Source organism: Salvelinus alpinus, chromosome 8 (assembly GCF_045679555.1).
Source record: "Salvelinus alpinus chromosome 8, SLU_Salpinus.1, whole genome shotgun sequence".
Classification (NCBI taxonomy): Eukaryota; Metazoa; Chordata; class Actinopteri; order Salmoniformes; family Salmonidae; genus Salvelinus; species Salvelinus alpinus.
Window position 1 is genome coordinate 5,492,757 of NC_092093.1, and position 9,712 is coordinate 5,502,468.

Here is a 9,712-nt window from a genome sequence, read left to right on the forward strand (position 1 = left end):
ATATTGGACCATGTAACACTATGGAATCTGATGGTATATAGAACCATGTAACACTATGGAATCTGATGGTATATTGAACCATGTAACACTATGGAATCTGATAGTATATTGGACCATGTAACACTATGGAATCTGATAGTATATATAACCATGTAACACTATGGAATCTGATAGTATATAGAACCATGTAACACTATGGAATCTGATGGTATATTGAACCATGTAACACTATGGAATCTGATAGTATATTGAACCATGTAACACTATGGAATCTGATGGTATATTGAACCATGTAACACTATGGAATCTGATAGTATATTGGACCATGTAACACTATGGAATCTGATAGTATACTGGACCGATAGTATACACCATGTAACACTATGGAATCTGATAGTATATTGGACCATGTAACACTATGGAATCTGATAGTATATAGAACCATGTAACACTATGGAATCTGATAGTATATAGAACCATGTAACACTATGGAATCTGATGGTATATTGAACCATGTAACACTATAGAATCTGATAGTATATAGAACCATGTAACACTATGGAATCTGATAGTATATTGGACCATGTAACACTATGGAATCTGATGGTATATTGGACCATGTAACACTATGGAATCTGATAGTATATAGAACCATGTAACACTATGGAATCTGATAGTATATAGGACCATGTAACACTATGGAATCTGATAGTATATTGGACCATGTAACACTATGGGATCTGATAGTATATTGAACCATGTAACACTATGGAATCTGATAGTATATTGGACCATGTAACACTATGGAATCTGATAGTATATAGGACCATGTAACACTATGGAATCTGATAGTATATAGAACCATGTAACACTATGGAATCTGATAGTATATAGGACCATGTAACACTATGGAATCTGATAGTATATAGAACCATGTAACACTATGGAATCTGATAGTATATTGAACCATGTAACACTATGGAATCTGATAGTTTATAGAACCATGTAACACTATGGAATCTGATAGTATATTGAACCATGTAACACTATGGAATCTGATAGTATATAGAACCATGTAACACTATGGAATCTGATAGTATATTGGACCATGTAACACTATGGAATCTGATAGTATATAGAACCATGTAACACTATGGAATCTGATAGTATATTGAACCATGTAACACTATGGAATCTGATAGTTTATTGGACCATGTAACACTATGGAATCTGATGGTATATTGAACCATGTACAGATGCAGGGTCTTAATTTGATCACCCTGTTGTTGGAAGTTTAAAAAGGCTTACTGTATACACATACAGTTATTTCTCCATTTATATCTAGCTGTACATTCAAATGGAGAATTTGAGTCTGAACGTTCTCATATACGTTCTCAGTTTTAATGAACATTCATCTTTCTTTGACATGCCTGTACTTATTCTCAGGTTTAGTGAATAGTCTCCCCTGTCCTGTTAGTGTGGGTTGGTGGATGAGTGTGTGAAGCTTTCTGTCCTTCCTGACTTCCTTCTAGACCTAGACCTATAGCGAGCCACTGCCACAGGCAAGGCGCCCCATTGGACAAGGCTGATGGATGTGCCTCTTTCTGAGTAATCCCATTGGTCCCTACCTGAGGGGATGTGTCATAAATAGTAGGTGTCACTCTGATGGACCGTGTGGCACTGAGGACGGTCACCTAGGTCCCCCTGGTCTGCATCACAGTATAGTATGTACAGTGCCTTCTTGCAGTATTACTTTAGTGCCTTGTTGCAAACAGGATGCGTGTTTTGGAATATTTATATTCTGTACAGGCTTCCTTCTTTTGACTTTAGGTTAGTTTTGTGGAGTAACTACAATGTTGTTGATCCATCCTCAGTTTTCTGCTATCACAGCCATTAAACTCTATAACTATTTTAAAGTCACCATTGGTCTCATGGTGAAATCCCGGAGCGGTTTCCTTCCTCTACGGCAACTGAGTTAGGAAGGATGACTGTATCTTTGTAGTGACTGGGTGTATTGATACACCATCCAAAGTGTAATTAATAACTTCACCATGCTCAAAGGGATATTCAATGTCTGATTTTTATTTTATTTTTACCCATCTGCCAATAGGTGCCATTCTTTGCGAGGCATTGGAAAACCTCCCTGGTCTTTGTGGTTGAATCTGTGCTTGACATTCACTGCTTGACTGAGGGACCTTACAGATAATTGTATGTGTGGGGTACAGAGGTGGGGTAGTCATTTAAAAATCATGTTAAACACTGTTACTGCACACAGAGTGATTCCATGCAACTAATTATGTGACTTATTGAGCACATTTTTACTCATGAACTTATTTAGGCTTGACATAACAAAGGGGTTGAATACTTATTGACTCAAAACATTTCAGCTTTTAATTTGTAATTAATTTGTGAAACTTTCGAGAAACATAATTCCACGTTGACATTATGAGGCATTGAGTATAGGCTAATGACAAAAAATCTTAATTTAATCACTTTTAAATTCAAGCTGTAACACAACAAAATTAGGAAAAGTCAAGGGGTATGAATTTCTTCTGAAGGCGCTGTAAGTGTATTTACAGTCCTCTTATCCAAACTGATTACTCATTTATCTAGCTCTTATCAATGGCTCTTATCAATGGCCCTTATCAATGACTCTTATCAATGGCTCTTATCAATGGCTCTTATCAATGGCTCTTATCAATGGCTCTCATCAATGGCTCTCATCAATGGCTCTTATCAATGGCTCTTATCAATGGCTCTTATCAATGGCTCTTATCAATGGCCCTTATCAATGGCTCTTATCAATGGCTCTTATCAATGGCTCTTATCAATGGCCCTTATCAATGGCCCTTATCAATGGCTCTCATCAATGGCTCTCATCAATGGCTCTCATCAATGGCTCTCATCAATGCCTCTTATCAATGGCTCTTATCAATGGCTCTCATCAATGGCTCTCATCAATGGCTCTTATCAATGGCTCTCATCAATGGCTCTCATCAATGGCTCTTATCAATGGCTCTTATCAATGGCCCTTATCAATGGCCCTTATCAATGGCTCTCATCAATGGCTCTCATCAATGGCTCTCATCAATGGCTCTCATCAATGCCTCTTATCAATGGCTCTTATCAATGGCTCTCATCAATGGCTCTCATCAATGGCTCTTATCAATGGCTCTTATCAATGGCTCTTATCAATGGCTCTTATCAATGGCTCTTATCAATGGCTCTCATCAATGGCTCTCATCAATGGCTCTTATCAATGGCTCTTATCAATGGCTCTTATCAATGGCTCTTATCAATGGCTCTTATCAATGGCTCTTATCAATGGCTCTTATCAATGGTTCTTATCAATGGCTCTTATCAATGGCCCTTATCAATGGCTCTTATCAATGGCTCTCATCAATGGCTCTCATCAATGGCTCTCATCAATGGCTCTCATCAATGGCTCTTATCAATGGCTCTTATCAATGGCTCTTATCAATGGCTCTTATCAATGGCTCTTATCAATGGCCCTTATCAATGGCTCTTATCAATGGCCCTTATCAATGGCACTCATCAATGGCTCTTATCAATGGCTCTCATCAATGGCTCTTATCAATGGCTCTCATCAATGGCTGTCATCAATGGCTCTTATCAATGGCTCTTATCAATGGCTCTTATCAATGGCTCTTATCAATGGCTCTTATCAATGGCTCTTATCAATGGCTCTTATCAATGGCTCTTTTCAATGGCTCTTATCAATGGCTCTTATCAATGTATCATTTATGGTGCATGGAGAACGGTGTTATTCCTATCAGGAAAAAATAAAGTAGATGCTTTTCACACTTAGAACTGGCAGGTTCGCTCAACCTTATTCATGGTTTCCTCACAAGTTAAGGTGGTGAAATTATTAAGAAATTAAGTCAAAGGTCAGAATACGGTAGATATCTGTAGACACACCTTCATTTCTTAGCTCTCCCAGAACGAATAGCAGGTGAAAAGCATGTTATTAATCATGCTTAAAGTTCAAGATCAGAATACGCATAGAGAGAAAAGTGCAGAAAAAAGGGAATTTACGTTCCATTTACACAGAGAATAGGGTGCCGTTTGGAAAAACAAATGAAATCAAAGTTCATTGGTCACATATACGGGTTAGCAGGTGTTATAAGGGTGCAGCGAAATGTTTATGCTGCTAGCTCCTAACAAACAGCCTATGTTTGATGATGCAGTTACCCTAGTTGCCATTTTAGTATGTTTCAAACCTGAGTTCAAATACAGGTGTATTTGAGTATCTGGTATTTAAAAAAAAATGTTTTGTGTGTGTGTGTGTATTTGAGTGTTGTCAGATACACAGCCCAAAACAAGTACTTGTATTTGAGTATTGGAATGGTTATTTGTACAAAAACAAAACTAATTGTCTGCCAAATTGTATTTCAAATACTCAAAAACACAGACTCAAATACACTCCCGTGAATTTAACCCAGGTATTTTAAAATACTGTCAAATAATTTCCAAGTGTATTTCCAGATACATTAAAATATAACTACTTTTCTTTTCAAATAAAATATATCTGAATACTAGCCTCGAATGTATGTGAAAGTAATTGTGATATTTTAAATAGTATTTGAACCCAGGTCTGGTATATTTAGGAGTAACCGTATTATAATATTGCAAACAACAGGTTGTTGAGATGGGTTTGGACCTTGTCCATATCGTAGTTCCCTTAAAAATCATCTGTAAATGCAGTAAAATAGTCAGAGAGGTTGTAGGAAGCACCTGCTAGTTGGCAGGGGTCCATTTCCGTGTTTAACACTGGGAGAGAGAAAGAGATCTACAGGACAATAAAGGGGAATTTCCTCCTTAGTCCTGTTTACTTTTCAGTACCATGCTCCCGGGGACGGACACACAGACACACAGACACAGACACACACACACACAGACACACACACACACACACACACACACACACACACACACACACACACACACACACACACACACACACACACACACACACACACACACACACACACACACACACACACACACACACACACAGACAGGTGGTCTAAACAGAATGCTGTGAAGTGTTGCCCAGTCAGTAATACTATCTCAATGTCCTACACGACTCCCATAGGAAACCCAAAATCACTTCCTGGTGTTACCAGATTTATTGTCCCCCCTTTCTCTTATAGTGATCGACATTCTCTGAAAGATGTCAAGTTTCTTTGATTCATTGTGTCAGTGTGAGAGCAGGGATATAAAGCTGAAAGAGAGAATTATTAAAGGACATATTGTTTCTATTCATTCACATCGATGTGTGTGTGTGTGTATTTTATTTTATTTTTTATTTCACCTTTTATTTAACTAGGCAAGTCAGTTTAAGAACAAATTCTTATTTACAATGACTGCCTAGGAACAGTGGGTTAACTACCTTGTTCAGGGGCAGAAAGGTTACTAGTCCAACACTCTCTAACCACTAGGCTACCTGCCGCTACTTGTGTTTTGTGTGTGTGTGTGTGTGTGTGTGCGTGTGTGTGCGTGTGTGTGTGTGTGTGTGTGTGTGTGTGTGTGTGTGTGTGTGTGTGTGTGTGTGTGTGTGTGTGTGTGTGTGTGTGTGTGTGTGTGTGTGTGTGTGTGTCTGTGTGTGTTTGTTTGTGTGTCTAGGTGAGAACAAGGAAATACCTAGTCAAGGTTTTTAAACTGAAAAAGTAGATCATTGTTTAATTTGGAAAATTTGACTAAGCATTAATCAGCTGGTGATGCTCTTGTTGTGTAAAACAGCTACAATGTTTTAGCTCAAAACAGGTGCTCTTCTGCCCTCTAGTGTAAATATGAGCACATGTCCTCTATGCATCAAAAACACACACACCTCTGAAACTATCTCTGGAACCCCTTTGTAATCTCTTCAGTCCACCTTGTGGTGAGTATCGGTACTGCTTCCTACTGAATCCCATTGTAATCTCTTCAATACACCTTGTGGTCAGTATAGGTACTGCTTCCCATTGTAATCTCTTCAGTCCACCTTGTGGTCAGTATAGGTACTGCTTCCTACTGAATCCCTTTGTAATCTCTTCAGTCCACCTTGTGGTGAGTATCGGTACTGCTTCCTACTGAATCCCATTGTAATCTCTTCAATACACCTTGTGGTCAGTATAGGTACTGCTTCCCATTGTAATCTCTTCAGTCCACCGTGTGGTCAGTATAGGTACTGCTTCCTACTTAATCCCATTGTAATCTCTTCAATACACCTTGTGGTCAGTATAGGTACTGCTTCCCATTGTAATCTCTTCAGTCCACCTTGTGGTCAGTATAGGTACTGCTTCCCATTGTAATCTCTTCAGTCCACCTTGTGGTCAGTATAGGTACTGCTTCCTACTTAATCCCATTGTAATCTCTTCAATACACCTTGTGGTCAGTATAGGTACTGCTTCCCATTGTAATCTCTTCAGTCCACCTTGTGGTCAGTATAGGTACTGCTTCCCATTGTAATCTCTTCAGTTCACGTTGTGGTCAGTATAGGTACTGCTTCCCATTGTAATCTCTTCAGTTCACGTTGTGGTCAGTATAGGTACTGCTTCCCATTGTAATCTCTTCAGTCCACCTTGTGGTCAGTATAGTTACTGCTTCCCATTGTAATCTCTTCAGTCCACCTTGTGGTCAGTATAGGTACTACTTCCTACTTAATCCCATTGTAATCTCTTCAGTCCACCTTGTGGTGAGTATAGGTACTGGTATTTAGTATAGGTAATTTAGTAGGATCCCCATTAGCTGTTGCAAAAGCAGCAGCTACTCTTCCTGGGGTCCACACAAAACATGAAACGTAATACAGAATGACACAATATAGAACATCATTAGACAAGAACAGCTCAAGGACAGAACTACATACATTTTTAAAAAGGCACACGTAGCCTACATATCAATACATACACACAAACTATCTAGGTCAAATAGGGGAGAGGCGTTGTGCCACGAGGTGTTGCTTCATCTGTTTTTAAACCAGGTTTGCTGTTTATTTGAGCAATATGAGATGGAAGGAAGTTCCCACGCAATAAAAGGCTCTATATAATACTGTACGCTTTCTTGAATTTGTTCTGGATTTGGGGACTGTGAAAAGACCCCTGGTGGCATGTCAGGTGGGATAAGTGTGTGTGTGTGTCAAAGCTGTGTGTAAGTTGACTATGCAAACCATTTGGGATTTTCAACACATTGTTTCCTATGAAAAGAAGAAGTGATGCAGTCAGTCTCTCCTCAACTCTGAGCCAAGAGAGACTGGCATGCATAGCATTTATATCAGCCCTCTGATTACAATGAAGAGCAAGATGTGTCGCTCTGTTCTGGGTCAGCTGCAGATTAACTAGGTCTTTCCTTGCAGCACTGGACCACACGACTGGACAATAATCAAGATTAGACAAAACTAGAGCCTGCAGAACTTGCTTTTTGGACTGTGGTGTCAAAAAAGCAGAGCATCTCCTATTACGGCTAGACCTCTCCCCATCTTTACAAACCATTGAATCTATATGTTTTGAAAATGACAGTTTACAAGCTAAGGTAACGCCAAGTAATTTAGTCTCCTCAACTTGTTCAACAGCCACACCATTCATTACCAGATTCAGCTGAGGTCTAGCACTTAAGGAATGATTTGTACCAAATACAATGCTCTTAGTTTTAGAGATGTTCAGGACCAGTCACCAGCCACCCATTCCAAAACAGACTGAAACTGTTAAGGGTTTCAGTGACGTCATTAGCTGTGGTTGCTGACACATTTATGGTTGAATCATCAGCATACATGGACACACATGCTTTGTTTAACTTCTCTAGGATAGGGGGCAGAGTTTTCACGTTGGGAAAAATAGCGTGCCCAATTTCAACTTCCTTCTACTCATCCCCAGAATATAAGATATGCATATTATTAGTAGATTTGGATAGAAAACACTCTGAAGTTTCTAAAACTGTTTGAATCATATTTGTAAGTATAACAGAACTTATGTAGCAGGCAAAACCCAGAGGAAAAACCATAATTTTTTTTTAAAGACATTTAAGTCACTGTCTGTTCAATGAGGTTTCATTAGAAAGCCAGATTTCTAATCACTGTAGTCTCAGTTCCTACTGCTTCCACTGGATGTCACCAGTCTTAGGAAATAGGTTGAGGTTATTCATTTGTGCAATGAAGAAGAAGGCCATCAGGAAGTAGAGTAACGTCATGTGTACTGTTTGAGAGTTGCGCAAGACTAAAAAATGTAGCGTTTGTTTGTTGATCTCCTGTATTGAAAACAGATAGACCCGTCTTCAATTTGATCGATTATTAACGTTTACAAATACCTTAAGTTGTATTACAAAAGTACTTAGAAATGTTTTGGCAAAGTTTAGAGGTAATTTTTGAGATATTTTGTAGTGACTTTGCGCAAATTGGAAGCTGTTTTTTTCTGGATCAACGGCGCCAAATAAATTGACAATTTGGATATATATGGACGGAATTAATCGAACAAAAGGACCATTTGTGATGTTTATGGGACATATTGGAGTGCCATCAAAAGAATCTCGTCAAAGGTAATGCATGTTTTATATTTTATATCTGCGTTTTGAGTAGCGCCAGCATGGTTGAAATATGCTACACTCTCTTTGTTGACATTGTGCTATCATCAGATAATAGCATCTTAAGCTTTCGCCGAAAAGCCTTTTTGAAATCTGACATGTTGGCTGGATTCACAACGAGTGTAGCTTTAATTTGGTATCTTATATGTGTGATTTAATGAAAGTTTGATTTTATATAATGTTTTTGAATTTGGCGCTCTACATTTTCCCTGGCTATTGGCCAGGTGGGACGCTACCGTCCCGCTATCCCAGAGAGGTTAATGCCATTGGTAAAAATAGAAAAGAGCAGAGGGCCTAGAGAGCTGCCCTGTGGTACACCACATTTTAAATGTTTGACATTAGAGAAGCTTCCATTAAAGAAAACCCTCTGAGTTCTATTAGATAGATAGCTCTGAATCCACAATATGGCAGAGGTTGAAAAGCCATAGCACTTAAGTTTTTTTTCAACAAAGCGCAGTACATGTTGAGTGCCCTTCTCTATAAGCATGCTGAAAGTCTGCTGTCAATTTGTTTACAGAGAAGTAGCATTGTATTTGGTCAAACTGCTTCCTTCTGAAAGTGGATGAAAATGTTCAATAAGATTTTGTCCCAAATGGCACCTTATTCCCTAAATGGTGCACTACTTTTGACCAGAGCCCATTGGTTCCTGGTCAAAAGTAGTGCACCGAATAGGGTGCCATTTGGAACAGAACCTATGAAGGGTTCTAGATGTGGAAGAGAGTGATAGATACATGGTCCCGTGTGGCTCAGTTGGTAGAGCATGGCGCTTGCAACGCCAGGGTTGTGGGTTCATTCCCCACGGGGGGACCAGGATGAATATGTATGAACTTTCCAATTTGTAAGTCGCTCTGGATAAGAGCGTCTGCTAAATGACTTAAATGTAAACGTAAATACAGGTAACTGCCAAAATAATGGAAACACTTGAGTAAACGAGGAATACAAAGGATATTGAAAGCAGATGCTTCCACACAGGTGTGGTTCCTGAGTTAATTAAGCAATAAACATCCCATCATGCTTAGGGTCATGCATAAAAAGGTTGGGCAGGCCGTTATTTTGGCCACCATGGCTATGCCCCCATCCTCTGGGCACCAGGGGTCACTGAATGGTTCGATGAGCATGAAAACTATGTAAACTGTAC